This window comes from Schistocerca americana, chromosome 1, assembly GCF_021461395.2.
Source record: "Schistocerca americana isolate TAMUIC-IGC-003095 chromosome 1, iqSchAmer2.1, whole genome shotgun sequence".
Taxonomy (NCBI): Eukaryota; Metazoa; Arthropoda; class Insecta; order Orthoptera; family Acrididae; genus Schistocerca; species Schistocerca americana.
Window position 1 is genome coordinate 320,679,740 of NC_060119.1, and position 16,497 is coordinate 320,696,236.

At 44.0% G+C, this 16,497-nt stretch overlaps 1 protein-coding gene across 1 annotated transcript in view; it reads left to right on the forward strand.

The window, feature by feature from the left end:
• Positions 1-16,497, forward strand: part of LOC124598646 (protein furry) — a 1,150,963-nt gene that overhangs the window by 322,225 nt on the left and 812,241 nt on the right. The gene's annotated exons all lie outside the window — the stretch shown is intronic.

Below are 16,497 nucleotides of genomic sequence, written 5' to 3' on the forward strand. Positions count from 1 at the left end.
ATATCGGTTTTGATGCTCGTTATTAACTCAGGATTATTTGTTGCTAAGAGGTCAAGTATGTTTTCACAACCGTTTCGCGTGGGCTCATGAACTAACTGTTCGAAATAATTTTCAGAGAATGCGTTTAGCACAATTTCGGATGATATTTTATGTGTACCTCCGGAATTGAACGTTTATTTTCGCCAACATATCGAGGGTAAATTAAAGTCACCACCAACTATAATCGTATGAGTCGGATACGTGTTTGAAATCAAACTCAAGTCTTCTGTGATCCTTTCAGCAACTGTATCATCTGAATTGGGAGGTCGGTAAAAGGATCCAATTATTATTATATTCCGGTTGCCAACAATGACCTCTGCCACACTAACTCACAGAGAGTGTCCACTTCAATTTCGGGGCAAGATAAACTAATTCTGACAACTTCAAACACGCCACCGCCAACCGTGTTTAGCCTATCCTTTCGGAACACTGTTAGGTTCTTCGCAAAAATTTCGGCTGAGCTTACATCCGGCTTTACTCAGCTTATCAGTGTCTGTAACGATTTGTGCATCAGTGCTTTCTATTAGCGCTTGGAGCTCTGGTACTTTCCCAACACAGCTACGACAATTTACAACTGTTATACCGATGGTTCCTGTATCTACGTTCTTCCTTTGTTCAGCCTGTACCCTTTGTGACTCGAAGGAGGACATCCCTTTTCCCCCGACGACAACTGAATCTATGCCAGAATGAAAGGAAAAGAATTTACTTCTATCAGTGTTACTGCAGACTCAGTCAGGTATCAAAAAACTTTGTAGCAGCGTCTTAGTTACATATGTCATTCCATGAAGTTTCAGTTTTGCAGGTCTCATGCTGAAAACTTGGCAGGTAATACATATAATTTTTTTACAGTTACTGAAAAAAAAAGAAATTCCATGGCAGCCGTATGCTGCAAAATGCACATATGTATAAAAGGAATCTCTTACGCCTTTGCTACGCAGAAGAGGCGTATGTCTCTGGATAGTTGTTTGTCTTAAGAAGCGTCGTCCTGGTCACTTCTCAGAGTACCTGATGTACGCGGTGACCTGGGACAGACGTATGCAGCGTGTGGAGCGAAGTGAACGTTATCCTTGCCTAACGTTGTGGCCTGTTGCTTGCTCTGTGAAGCCGCAAGTTGACCGCGGCGGCCACAGGCGCCCCTACAGCGAGCCATCCCGCGCAACACGCCGCCTCAGAGTCTCTGTGATCTGCGAGGCTGACGTGCTGTCCGTGCTGCGTGGGTGTTCCCTTGCGCAGTCACATCTAGGTAAATAGCTCCCGGAACACGCGCGCGAGGTTTCTCGTGTAGCTTCATGAGTTTGTTGAGTTTATAGAGTCTTCTCTCGTTAGAAAGCGTGTGTACGTAAGAAGGAATTTACTCGGTGTTTGTTTAAGCAGCGAAATGTGTAGGAATTGCCATAGACACTTTAAGATAAACGTTTTATGAATTTTTAGGGAATATCACACTGATTTCAAAGTCTTTGACACTATCGGGTCCAAGGAAACAGAAATACCCTTCCGGACCGAAATTCCAAAGAAATGTACTGTGTTCGACGCAGAACGTTGCACGATCCTGAAGGCAATAGAATAGGCGCTGCAAGAAATGCATGTTCTGACTGTATTCTCTACATGATTTTCAGAGTATCCAGAACCCAGGATAACCTCGTCTTGTTACAGTGACGTGGGATGGAAGATTCGTTCTGTTGGCTACTTGGGCGGGTGATAATATTATCGGTAATGAGTAAATGAATCGTCTGTCCTACACGCTACTGAGCAATTTGTTGGCGCAGTGTTGCGTATGACTGCACCATTTTACTTACAGCGTGACAATTATTGAACTGTATGAAATAAAATCATCATAACTTCTGAACGGTTTGCATTAGAACGTTCAGACTGCACGGCTGGCCGTGGGGCATGATGGGAATTAGTATGGTTTGGTTTAGCGATGAAGTCCACTTTCATTTGGATGGGTTCGTCAGTAAGCAAAATTGGCGCATTTAGGGCACAGAGAATTCTCATTTTGCGATCGAGAAGTCTATTTATTCTCAACGGGTGACTCTGTGGTGTGCAATGTCCAGTCACGGAATAATTGGTGCGATATTCCTTGATGGCACGGTGACTACCGAAGGTTACGTGAAGGTTTTGGAAAATGTTTTCGTCTGCATTATCCAAAGTGATCCTGATTGCGACAAGATGTGGTTCATGCAAGACTAAGTTCGACCCCATCGAAGCAGGAGAGTGTTTGATGTCCTGGAGGAGCACTTTTGGGACCGAATTCTGGGGTATGGAGAGCCCACTGGCATGGGCCTTGGTTGGCCGCCATATTCTCCGGATCTGAAAACGTGCGACTCCTTTCTGCGGGGATGTATGAAAGACAAAGACAAGACAAGCAATAAGCCCAAAATCATTGTGAGCTGAAAACAACCATTCAGGAGGTCATCGATAGCATCGATATTCCGACACTTTAGCCAATCACGCAGAATTTCGCTGTTCGTCTGTGCCACATCATTGCCAGTGATGCCAGCCATACCGAACTTGTCATAAATTTTTAAATCCGAATATCTGTTGTGACGTTTTCATGTTGATAAAGTGTGTGCACGCCGTAGTTTGTAACTGTTAGACTTTTTTCATATACCCTACTGGCCATTAAAATTGCTACACCAAGAAGAAATGCAGATGATAAACGGGTAATCATTGGACAAATATATTATCCTAGAACTGACATGTGATTACATTTTCACGCAATTTGAGTGCATAGATGCTGAGAAATCAGTACCCAGAACAACCACCTCTGGCCGTAATAACGGCCTTGATACGCCTGGGCATTGAGTCAAACAGAGCTTGGATGGCGTGTACAGGTACAGCTGCCCATGCAGCTTCAGCACGATACCACAGTTCATCAAGAGTAGTGACTGGCATATTGTGACGAGCCAGTTGCTCGGCCACCATTGACCAGACATTTTCAATTGGTGAGAGATCTGGAGAATGTGTTGGCCAGGGCAGCAGTCGAACATTTTCTGTATCCAGAAAGGCCCGTACAGGACCTGCAACATGCGGTCGTGCGTTATCCTGCTGAAATGTAGGGTTTCGTAGGGATCGAATGACTGGTAGAGCCACGGGTCGTAACACATCTGAAATGTAGCCTCCACTGTTCAAAGTGCAGTCAATGCGAACAAGAGGTGACCGAGACGTGTAACCAATGGCACCCCATACCATCACGCCGGGTGATACGCCAGTATGGCGATGACGAATACATGCTTCCAATGTGCGTTCACCGCGATGTAGCCAAACACGGATGCGACCATCATGATGCTGTAAACAGAACCTGGATTCATCCGAAAAAATGACGTTTTGCCATTCGTGCACCCAGGTTCGTCGTTGAGTACACCATCGCAGGCGCTCCTGTCTGTGATGCAGCGACAAGGGTAACCGCAGCCATGGTTTCTGAGCTGATAGTCCATGCTGCTGCAAATGTTGTCGAACTGTTCGTGCAGATGGTTGTTGACTCGCAAACGTCCGGTCCCCATCTGTTGACTCAGGGATCGAGACGTGGCTGGACGATCCGTTACAGCCAGGGTGATAAGATGCCTGTCATCTCGACTGCTAGTGATACGAGGCCGTTGGGATCCAGCACGGCGTTTCGTATTACCCTCCTGAACCCACCGATTCTATATTCTGCTAACAGTCATTGGATCTCGACCAACGAGAGCAGCAATGTCGCAATACGATAAACCGCAATCGCGATAGGCTACAATCCGACCATTATCAAAGTCGGAAACGTGATGGTACGCATTTCTCCTCCTTACACGTGGCATCACAACAACGTTTCACCAGGCACCGCCGGTCAACTGCTGTTTGTGTATGAGAAATCGGTTGGAAATTTTCCTCATGTCAGCACGTTGTAGGTGTCGCCACCGGCGCAACCTTGTGCAAATGCTCTGAAAAGCTAATCATTTGCATATCACAACATCTTCTTCCTGTCGGTTAAATTTCGCGTCTGTAGCACGTCATCTTCGTGGTGTAGCAATTTTAATGGCCAGTAGTGTAGTTCAATAATTGTCGCCTAGTACCTGCTTGCGAAAGTTATCTCCCTGACGGTTTCGCCAGATTACAGGATACGCTTTTACATTTTCATAATTTGAAAATTGTTTGTGCCAAATTTGTTGCTACTTAAGATAATCAAGGAAAGTAGCTAGCACCACCCGTTTGAGTGCCATGTGAACTTTGCACAGCGTGTTTTTGAAATTTAACTATTTGCAGTCGTGATTTCTGAGCAGCGATGGGGAACGAGCTTATTATTTGCCCAGACGAGCATGGAAAATCGCCTAGAACCCACACTTGGGCTGATCGGTGTACCAGACCAGCAGTAGTTACTGCGGCACATGCATCCGATCCTAGTTTCAGTCTAAGAAACTATCGCACTACACTATACGGAGGAGAATAGTCATCAGCCAATAGGAGGGAGACAAACGAACAAGCTGCACCGAGAGAAGCCAACTACTAGTGACTGTCACGGAGAGGTGTTTCCGGAGACAGAGTCTCTGCCTCTGAGTTAGTCCATTTGAATGGTGAGCAAGGGAATTTCAAACAGCCCCCTCAGTGGTCTCGGAGTAGCGTCGTACCCTCGAATCCCACATGGGAGACGAGCATATTTTTCGCCATACATACAGTTTCGAAGCGTTAAAGACATTGGTAATTCATTTTCACTTTGCCGAATAATAGTCGCTCTGGCCTCATAATATAACGAACACGGTGTTAGCGTAACGTTCGTGACCATCGAGGAGCACGTATCATATTTTTTTTTTTTTTTCTCCAAATGAAAGTATATGACATTTTGTGACAGATTAGTACTTGTAGATCAGTTTTGCTGGTCATTAGGCGTTGTCTATGAGTTAATACATTACCAGCTAATTCGTGTACTAAAAATCATTGTAGAGCTAAAAAAACTTAAAAAATTAATTATGCTACAACACTAAATATTTTACGAGTAACATGAAAATGCACCTTCTGTTTGATAATTCGCTCGTTGAAAGAAATTGCCACACATCCGATCTTCGTTTCGACTCGTCTAAAAACATTCCAATTACAAGTGTAGTAATGTTCACGGATAAAGCACTTACGCAAGATGAATCCGCGAATCTGTATAAAAATATCATCGTACCATATTCTGTCTAAGACACGTTATGTACATTACAATACAGAGTGTCACTGTCCGTCCACTACCTTTTGTCAAATTACTGCATCATATGTTTTCTCACACCCTCCTATGACAGCACTGGAGGGAGCGCACCTGTCGGAAGCTCCGATTTTTTCTCCAGTTAACCAAATCCGCCAACCAGCTTGTACTCCAGCCAAGCGACCGTCCCATCCGTTTAGTCCATCCTGGCTCCGAGTGCCCGTGACCTCCTACCCGGGGTAACAGTAGACGACCGGAGGACACACTACTAGAATCTCCAAGGTAATCGCCGGTTAACCGTATCCGCCGACCAGCTCTGCCGCTACAAAGCTGTGGTATACTCCAGTGATTCCTATGAAGAAGAAGAAAATTAGCAAGACCAAAAATAAAGTACTGCTCTATGAATCATGCCCAGTACCTCAGCGAAGGGAAACACACCTATGAGGTAGTTTGGATGTGCCATATATTATTATTGTTATTATTATTATTATGTGCGATTAGACCCTGTTGGATCACGCAAAGCTTCTTGATTCTTTTTCGTTTATTTCCACGCTGCTCTCATTTTTTTCTGCTTAGACTGTCTTCCTTTCTTTTTGTAAACATATAGCGTCACAATAGTGGAACTGTCAAACTGCTGTCACCTCGTAATTAACATTTAATTTTAATATCGTGACAACAACATTTACCATCTTATTAAAGCAGTGACAGTTATAAAGCAGTCCAGTAACGGCGCAATATGGACGTCACATCAGTCTAGGCGTACTTGAAAATGGTGATAAAGCCGGAACAGTCTGTCGTAATTGTAAATAAAGATTACTCATTATAAGCAGCTGTTTGGTGTATCTAACAATCTCTTCCTTTCCTCTGTCCATTTTGTTCGTGCTTTCTTCGGAGCTTCGTTCTCTGACTTAACTTCCCATCTTTCAACTTTCTGCTTAAATATCTCTGTGTCCAAAATATCTGAATAATTTATCTGACCTTTTTGCAGGGCCTTTTTGACCTCTTGTATCCAGGCTATAGATTTAAGTCGTCGTATGTATTTAAGAATTTTATGCGTTTCTTGTTTTGGGAAGCCTAGAGACGTGTCCATAAAATTTTAATCGCCTTTTTCTAATGTCTGGTGCAAGGTTGGACAATTTGTCAGTTGTTTGACGAGATTATAGTCTATAGCCCTCTTCTGTTTTCGTTAGCCCTAGTATCTTTCTGATGATTTTACTTTACTCCTTTAATAAATTTTCTAGGTCACATTTTATGTGGACTGTCAGGGTTTCACTTGTATACAGGACTTCATGTTTTAATACTGTAGTATAGTGCTTATTTTAGTGTCTTGGACAAGCATTTTTTATTGTACACCATGCAGATTCTTCCATAGGCTCTCTGTAGTTTTTGGGGGCGAATGTTTTGCGCTATTTTCTCTCGCCCCGTAAGTTCAAGGACTTGACCTAAGTATTTAAAATATGGGACTCTATTGATAGACCGTATTTTGCAGTCAAGTTTTGGGTGTCAGTATATATTAATTGATTGTATTTTGGATTCCGATAAAAGTTTTGAGAGCGACCTGCCCTCTTTTGTAGTTAACAGCGAGACGAGTGTAGAAAAGGTTTAAAGATTCTCTGTGTTGCCCAGAGTCCTGTCCACAATGTTAGAGAGGATCTTTTAATGAGTGAAGTCGGATTTTTAGTCAGTTGTGAACAAGCCACATCCATCTAACTCCTTGTTTAACGCTAGTGCCTGCCTTAGCTTTTCCATTTAAATTAAGATTTAAGAGACTCAGGGCTATACATAATTTCCTTGAAGAGATAATAACTTTTTTTTTTTGTCTAGACTTACTCTTCATGCTTTATGATAAGTATTTCACTGATATCATCCTTATTCATCTTGCAGAGAAAGCAGCACAACCACTCATGACCAAGCAGCCGTGCGCTCTAAATGCAGAAAAGTCACTACCGTGTCACCTGTCCTTACGTGTATCTATAGTCATGATATATTTTGAGCCTGGTGTGTATCAAAAAATAATGAACGGTTTAAAAATGTTGTATGTAGGGCCTGCGTATATGCAACGAATTTATGATGTAGGACTTCAAAAATTTGTACACCAAGTGAATAATGGAGATCACGTAAGAATCTAGTTTCGCCTTTAATGCCATTGTAAGATGACAAAACACCTAAACAAGCTTCTTTTCTCAGCAGCAACTGTACTAGAAGCTCCATAACCCAAAAAGAAAAGAATTTCATCCCCATGCCCGAGTTAAGAGGTCCTGAACATAGATGTCACAGCACCAAAAAACCTGCAATCGTCGCCCGTAATTATGCTTGAGATTATCGGTTTACCATCGCAAACAGCGAATGTAAAATAAAATTCACAAAGTGAAAGAAAACGTGGTTCCAGTGAGGCTGTTTGTTATCTGAACAAAGTGTTCCGTTCGTCACTATTGGCCAATGTTGAGCCCATTTGTCATTATCATGAGTCCTAGTGATCGTAAGAACATACAAGTATGAGGATATGAACAAGGACAAATAACTACATATAAAATGGTAACCAACATGGCTGTATATCAGATGGATGCACAAAGGAATAAATTAAAAGATCATTTCGATTAAAACTAGGGACTTAACATGTATATGACCATGTCAGTGTTAATAGCGTATCATACACGTATACAGTCATAAACTGGCCAGTAGCGACGGAATATTTTTTATTCAAATAACATACAGCGTCTGCTGAACCAAAAATCTTTTAACTGGTGTTTAGTGGCTGTGGAGCCAAGTATAAGGAAAGCGCTTGGAACGTTTAAAAAGTTAGTACGTTTGAAATTGAAACGTGACAAAAATGAGCGTAAATTATATTCTTTTAAATTATTTTCTTTCAAATTATTTTCTTTCAAATTATTTTCTTTCAAATTATTTTCTTTCAAATTATTATCTTTCAAATGGTGTCACTCGTGGATCTTTCATTATAAGTCATTAACAATTATGTCATGCTGAATTCGCACACGTAAAGAAGGAAGATATTTTGCTATGTTAAGTTATTGCTACTTTCAAATTGTAGCAAGCATTGATCGGAGTCATATCTCTCTCCCTATTCTCTGTTCACCTCAATGTTCATTGTTTGCTGTGTTAACGTGCAGCACATTTCGTATCTTCTAGGACAATATGCTTTCATCCTTTTGTATGGTACGTTCTGCAGATCTGCTCTTCCACGTCGTTCTACAAATCAGTTTTACAATTTACATACAGCCCTTGTTTTGATGAACGTATTGAAACTTGACTTCGATTTTTCTGCATCAAATACGTCGCAAAAATTATCATCAATCCTCTCCCGACTCCTGCTCCTCCTGCTGCCTGAAATTGGCTATCGTCGTAAAGGTGACCTTTTCTTATGCGTATAAAATGCATATGGAGTTTCTCGAAAGGTTATTCTTTCCGTAATGTTTTTCAGGATGAATTTTCACTCTGCAGCGGAATGTGCGCTGATTTGACACTTCCTGGCAGGACTAGACTTTTCGTGGGCAATTGCTCTACCGACTTACAACCTGCCCTCACAGTTGTACTTCCGCCAGTACCTCTCGCCTACCTTCCAAACTTCACATAGGTACTCCTGCATAGCCCACCGTGGAGGCCGAGCGGTTCTAGGCGCTCAGTCCGGAACCGCGCGACTGCTACGGTCGCAGGTTCGAATCCTGCCTCGTGTATGGATGTGTGTGATGTCCTTAGGTTAGTTAGGTTTAAGTAGTTCTAAGTTCTAGGGGACTGATGACCTCGGATGTTAAGTTCCATAGTGCTCAGAGCCATTTGAACCATTTTTCTCCTTCATATTTTGTGAGACCAGCACTCCCTCCTTCCGGAAGTGCTAGCCCCGCAAGGTAAGCAAGATAACTGGCGGAAGTAAAGCTGTGTGAGCGAATAAAAAATATTGGCTCTGAGCACTATGGGACTTAACATCTGAGGTCACCAGTCCCCTAGAACTTAGAACTACTTAAACCTAACTAACCTAAGGACATCACACACATCCATGCCCGAGGCAGGATTCGAACCTGCGACCGTAGCGGTCAGGCGGTTCCAGACTGAAGCGCCTAGAACCGCACGGCCACTCCGGCCGGCTGTGAGCGAACAGCAGGTTTTGCCTCGACATTATGTTCTTGTTTGTGTGTAACTTAATTGTTGAATTGTCCTCCAGGTAATAGAGCCTGCGTACGTTCTTCACAATCTGACCTGATCTTCAACCTTGCAGTCGCTCTCCTTCAGTAGCTTGTCTTACTTTGCGCTATTTTTAGGCCAACATTCGCTGTTATTTCAGTCAGATTTTTTTCAGCACCGTGTTTGCATAATTTCCATAACAGTTGACAGTGTTTTTCGTTGGCAAAGGCTTAGAAATCTACTGTGGCGTTGTTCCTCATTTCGTATCTGATTTTTCCTTCTCCAATCACCACGGTTGCGTAGCTGTCTGGAAGTTGTTCATTTTTAATGTCGTGTCGTGCCGGATTAGGACGACGTTCAATTAACATGTCGTCGGTGGTAGCCTCGGTCGCTGTACAAGAGTTGTGCACGGAGGCGTGCCCGCCGCCGTTGCGTATGCGGGTCGGTTGGTGCCCCAGGAGGGCGGCGCGCACTCGTAAACTGCAGCGGCGCCCTTCTTGAGGGATGGCCAGCGACAGCGCTGCGAGCGCCGACTTCATAAAGCGGCCCAAGGAGCGAGCCGCTGCGGGAGATCAGTTCTGCGCGACGCGCGTGACCCCCGCGCGTGTTGTGCTCATCGACCTGCCGGCGCGTCACGCTTCGCTCCGGAAGCAGCGACCGCGCCGTTTCCTAAAACTTGTGTCCACCGGCCACAGCCACAACATCAACCAGGCGGCTCTCACACGCTAACGCGCTGTGTCTTTTTTGAATGTTACGTGAAAGTTCATCCATCACTATTCAGGCACCGTTAAATGCACATCAGTAGCCCTCATCGCCTTATGGATTGTGGACTTTAGAGTAAGAGTTCAAAGTTAAAGAAAAAATGCTGGTGTCTATTTTATTGTAAAGCAGCTGTCACGGAAGCTGTTACATGTTAATCGCTGTAAAAATAAAAGCAATCTCGATCTTAAGAAAGACACAATAAGAACGAGATACAAAAGTATTAACCACGGTCTCTTAATCGTAAGATATAATACGTATTCAGTCGCGCGTGAACTCAGAAATGAAATTCATCTACATCTACATCCATACTCCGCAAGTGTGTGCCGGAGGGTACCCTGAGTGCCTCTATCGGTTCTCCCTTCTATTCCAGTCTCGTATTGTTCGTGGAAAGAAGGATTGTCGGTATGCTTCTGTGTGGGCTCTAATCTCTCTGCTTTTATCCTCATGGTCTCTTCGCGAGATATACGTAGGAGGGAGCAATATACTGCTTGACTCTTCGGTGAAGGTATGTTCTCGAAACTTTAACAAAAGCCCGTACCGAGCTACTGAGCATCTCTCCTGCAGAGTCTTCCACTGGAGTTTATCTATCATCTCCGTAACGCTTTCGCGATTACTAAATGATCCTGTAACGAAGCGCGCTGCTCTCCGTTGGATCTTCTCTATCTCTTCTATCAATCCTATCTGGTACGGATCTCACACTGCTGAGCAGTATTCAAGCAGTTGGCGAACAAGAGTACTGTAACCTACTTCCTTTGTTTTCGGATTGCATTTCCTTAGGATTCTTCCAATGAATCTCAGTCTGGCATCTGCTTTACCAACAATCAACTTTATATGATCATTCCATTTTAAATCACTCCTAATGCGTACTCCCAGATGATTAATGGAATTAACTGCTTGCAGTTGCTGACCTGCTATTTTGTAGCTAAATGATAAGGGATCTGTCTTTCTATGTATTCGCAGCACATTACACTTGTCTACATTGAGATTCAGTTGCCATTCCCTGCACCATGCGTCAATTCGCTGCAGATCCTCCTGCATTTCAGTACAATTTTCCGTTGTTACAACCTCTCGATACACCACAGCATCATTTGCAAAAAGCCTCAGTGAACTTCCGATGTCATCCACAAGGTCATTTATGTATATTGTGAATAGCAACGGTCCTATGACACTCCCATGCGGCACACCTGAAATCACTCTTACTTCGGAAGACTTCTCTCCATTGAGAATGACATGCTGCGTTATCTAGGAACTCTTCAATCCAATCACACAATTGGTCTGATAGTCCATATGCTCTTACTTTGCTCATTAAACAACTGTGCGGAACTGTATCGAACGCCTTGCGGAAGTCAAGAAACACGGCATCTACCTGTGAACCCATGTCTATGGCCCTCTGAGTCTCGTGGACGAATAGCGCGAGCTGGGTTTCACACGACCGTCATTCGTCACAAAAAAATGATCGTGTGGCACTGATGGCCTGGAGGCCCCAACCGGGGAAGTTCGACTGCCGAGCTGATAGAGGTTGTGTCTCGGTGATGGTGAAATGATGATGAGGGCAACACAACACCCAGTCCACGGGCGGAGAAAATCTCCCAACCAGGCTGAGATCGAACCGCGTTCGCTGCATGGTATTTAAACACGTTACCACTCAGCTAAACAGGCGAACAGTCGTCACAGAGATAACGTCCTACGCGTTCATAATGTGTAGAGTACTCATACCATCAGCCTCTACATTTACCATACTGTTTTTAGTCGTCATCAAAATTACATCTGCACCCTGGGCAAATGCATATGTTGTTGTTGCAGCATCTGCTTTTGAAGGTTTTGGAGCGGTTTGCTGTAGGCATGACAATGTCTCTTCTATTCTAAAAATCTTGTTTTCTATTTTCTTTCATTTTTCCTTCTACTCTAGATCCTTCTGTTTATGTTCAAAAGTATTCTTACACGGTGATAAGGAGAGGATTTACCCTTTTTGACCCATCCACTTTCTTCTGTCAAGTGACGACAATTTTTGCAGAGGTCGTGAGAGAAAAGGATGTACACACTCTAGTAGAATTTTCCAGCTGCGTTTCCTTGACTAGACCACTATCCCCACTCTTAGATTTATACTCGATACTGTGAAGACCATCTTCATTTCTTGATCGTGGACAAGAAGGAGTTCGCCGAATAAACCTTAGGTTTGACTGGGCACTTGCTACTGCTGCCGTGACAAATGCATCGTTAGATTCCACAACATGACAGACAGCGTGGACGAGGGAGCAACACCGTGCGCTCTGATCAGCCAAGACGTTTAGACCATTCCCCGCTGTAACACTGGATGCCTCGTGGTGGCCCTGCTGGCATGTGACGCAGTAAGGTAAGTATGTAAGCCGAGCAGAGACGGATGTGGGTATTACCCTAGCGAGGATATACGCTGCAAATGGAGAAAGCCACCTAGGTAAGTGACTTTGTCAAAGGTCAGATTATTATCACGCCAAGCCACGAGTATCTCGAAAACGGCGAAGTTGGTCGAATGTTCACGTGCTACTGTTGTGAGCATGTACAGGAAGTTGTAGGACAGTGAAACTACCACTAGACGCAAAGTGGTTGGACATCCACGACTCTTCAAAAAACATAGGGTTTGGAGGCTTGTCAGCTCTGTAAGGTAGCACAGATGGCACCTCTGGCGAGAGAGCACAGTGCCGGTGGGCGCACATCTCTTTTGGAGCACACCGTTCAGCGCACATTGTTGAACAAGGGGCTCCGCTCCAGACGACCCACTGCGAGTTCACATGTTGACGAAACGACATCGTCAGTTACAATCGTAGTGGGCTCGGGACCATCGAGACTAGACCATGTATCACTGAAAACGTGTCGGCATGTCCGAAGAATCACGTTTTTTGCTACACCAGGTCGATGATCGTCTCCCCAAAGGCCCTCATCCAAGCGAACGGCTGGTCGAAACGTGCGCTACCCCACGGACACAGGCTGGTGGGAGCAGTATTATGCTGTGATAGGCATTCTCCTGCGTTTGCTTGTGACTTGTGGTGGTAATAAGAAGGTTGGTACTTTCATAGTGGCAACTATTTATTTACAGCTCGTACAAAATAGATACGAGTTTCAAAGTTTTACTGAACTTCAGAGTAGTCACCAACATTGTGTATAACCCGTTGCCAGCGATGTGGAAGTCGTAGGCTACTCTTAGCCGTGCCAGTTGTGTTGACAGTAAGAGCGGCGCGATCTATTGCCCGTCGAATTTTTAGCAGTTCTAAAGCGAATGCCGTGAAATGTTTCCTTCAGTTTAGAAATCGAGTTGAACTCATGAGGGCTTAAGTCAGGGGAGTGCAGTTGGTGGTATAGCATTTAGCAGCCCCACCAGTCAAACAAATCAATGACAGCTTGCATTGTACGTGCTTGAGCATTGTCCTGCAAAATGATGGTCAGGTCCTGCAGAAAGTGTCATCACTTCTGTCTCTAAACTGGTCGTAGGGTGTGTTCCAAAAATGAACAGCATAGAGACAGAAGTGATGACACTTCACGGCATTCGCTTCAGAAATGCTACAAATTCGTCGGGCAATAGACCGCGCAGCTCGAACTGTCAACACAGCTGGCACTGCTAAAGAGTATCTACGACTTCCACATCGCTGGGAACGGGTTATACAAAATGCTGGTGACTACGTTGAAGGTCAGTAAAACTTTGAAACACGTATCTATTTTGTACGAGCTGTAAATAAATAGTTGCCACTATGAAATTTCCAACCCTCGTAGAAGACACTATGCCAGCCGGCGGACCACGTACATCCCTTCCTGCTTTACGTTTTCCGTGATGACAATGTCATCTTTCAGCATTAGAATTGCCTGTGTCTGGAAGCCAGAATCGTGCTACAGTGGTTCGAGAAACGTACAAGCGAAATCACGTTACTCAAAAAATGTTCAAATGTGTGTGAAATCTTATGGGACTTAACTGCTGAGGTCATCAGTCCCTAAGCTTACACACCATTTAACCTAAATTATCCTAAGGACAAACACACACACCCATGCCCGAGGGGGACTCGAACCTCCGCCGGGATCAGCCGCACAGTCCATGACTGCAGCGCCCAAGACCGCTCGGCTAATCCCGCGCGGCGATCACTTTACTGTCTTGGCCACCAAAATCGACTGATGTGAAGCCGATGGTTCCCACTGGGATCGCTATCCAGTGTCATCACCGCGTACACAAACTAGCGGCCAGTTATTTACGGAAATTACATGACTTGTCTGCGTAGACACCTGGTGCCATAGCTCCACAGATCTACCAACGAACTATAGAGTCGATGATACGCAGAATCGATTATATATTGCGTTGCAAAGGTGGCCCAGCAAGCTACTAAGGCCAGCCGGTGTGGCCGAGCGGTTCTAGGCGCTTCAGTCTGGAACCGTGCGGCGGCTACGGTCGCAGGTTAGAATCCTGCGTCGGGCATGGATGTGTGTGATGTTCTTAGGTTAGTTAGGTTTAAGTTCTAGGGGACTGATGACCTCAGCAGTTGAGTCCCATGGTGCTCAGAGCCAAGCTACTAAGCAGATGTTCATAAAGTTTTGGCTCGTCAGTGTAGATGTTAATGAAATGAATTAACCTCTAACTGTTTGGTTAAAACTGCTTAAATGACGAGGTGAGTATCTTACTTAAGATCGCAACAAAAAGTGTTTTTTTTTTACCTGAATGCCAAGAAAGAATAGCAAATGTCTGGTCCTTAAAGTCACTGCATACTGCAAGCCTGTGCGAGTTTCCCACGAGGTGCAGCGAAAGCAGAGCAATTTAAAAGTGTGTACTCTTAAACGACGAGTATTCTTGACCGAACTTCCCATACGTTTGAGAATATCTCCAGCCTCCCTCTTTCTGCATCCTCTTTCCTTTTCAATTCTTATTGTTTTTTCCATGGAAGGCGGTGCACTTTGGAAAACACTGTCACTAAGCTTCCATTTCTACGTTGTAGTGTTTACTTCATTCGTCAGTCACTACTCTGATATGGTGGCCAAGTGCCCATCGTTGATTCTGCGTGTTATCGTCTTGTGTATCGTGTTTTCTGAGGCAGAAATTTGGAACCAGGCTGGCATTTACCTCGATGAACATAGGAAACAATGTAAAGACAACACTCCGGCTGGTCGGTGTACCAGAACAACAGTTGCTGATACAGCGCGTGGATTCTATCCGGTTATGGCACACGTCTGCCTCGCAAGCTAGTGCGATGCGTGTTACGCCAGTAGGTTCAGCGTTCGAGAATAGTCATAGGTCCATGGGAGAAATAGTGGTTAAAGATATAAAGCAACAAAGAGAACACAACCTACAGCATGCCGCGTTTTACTGCAGTAATTTCTGTGGAAGGAGGGGAGATTGACTAAACTGAAAATGGGACACTAAGCTATAACATATGGACTCTCCTTCAGTGAGAGGTTTATCTCCAGGCGCCAGTCTCTCCCTTCTGGAACTGTAAGGCATCCCCGTCAGCGATGCCGCGGCGCTGTAGCAAAGATGCTTAAGGGTGGATTCGATTCTTCAAGCATAGGATCGATATCTGTATCCGTAGATCCTCAATTAGAAGTGTTCTCTACTGCCTGCTTTTTTGAATGCATACAGCCTGTCGACGTCACTGTGAGGCCGGAGTGCATGGTGAGAGTGTCATGAGCAGAGCCCATGCTTTATGTAATACATATTTTGTTCCTTGATATGTAGTTATAAAAAAAGCTAAAATGACGAATTACATTGAAAGGACCCTTATTTCAAAGTTGTACATTACATATTTTGAGGTATAATGCATCTATCATACTATGCTACATAATTTTAATTATTAAGGAATTATAATACGTTTTCGTAGGTCCCATAAATTTTCCTTACGTAGCAAGAAAGGAACAAAAAAGCTCAACAACGCTTTCCTTTCCTGTTCTCAAGCGCTTCACAATGTGTAAAAGTCAGTTAACCTTGGGACCGGTTGCATTTTCATTGTGATTAAAGGTAAAACATGGATTTCTGTTGACAGTGCTTTAACCACTGATTGTAAAATAGTTACCTGCCAAACTTGTGATAAACGTGTAGCATGTACGATGGAATCTCAAATTTCACTACATTACCGAAGCAGTCTACATATTAAGAGTAAAAAATCGGATTTCTTCAAAGAAGCAGGTTCTACTTACACAGCTGCATGACTACCGTACATCATCTAATAATGACTTTTACAGAGAACTGTGTTTGGCATTGGTTGCACGGAACATAACTTGGAACGAACTTCAGGTATTTGGATGTAAACATTTCTTATGGGACACACTGCAATCGCAGCTTGCCCCAGGAGTCCACTCTCAAGAATAATTACCTGGGTTCTTGCTATGTTGACACGTTAGAAAAAAAAACAGGGCTGACATTGGCAAATCACCTGTATGGATTTCTGCTGATGAGACTA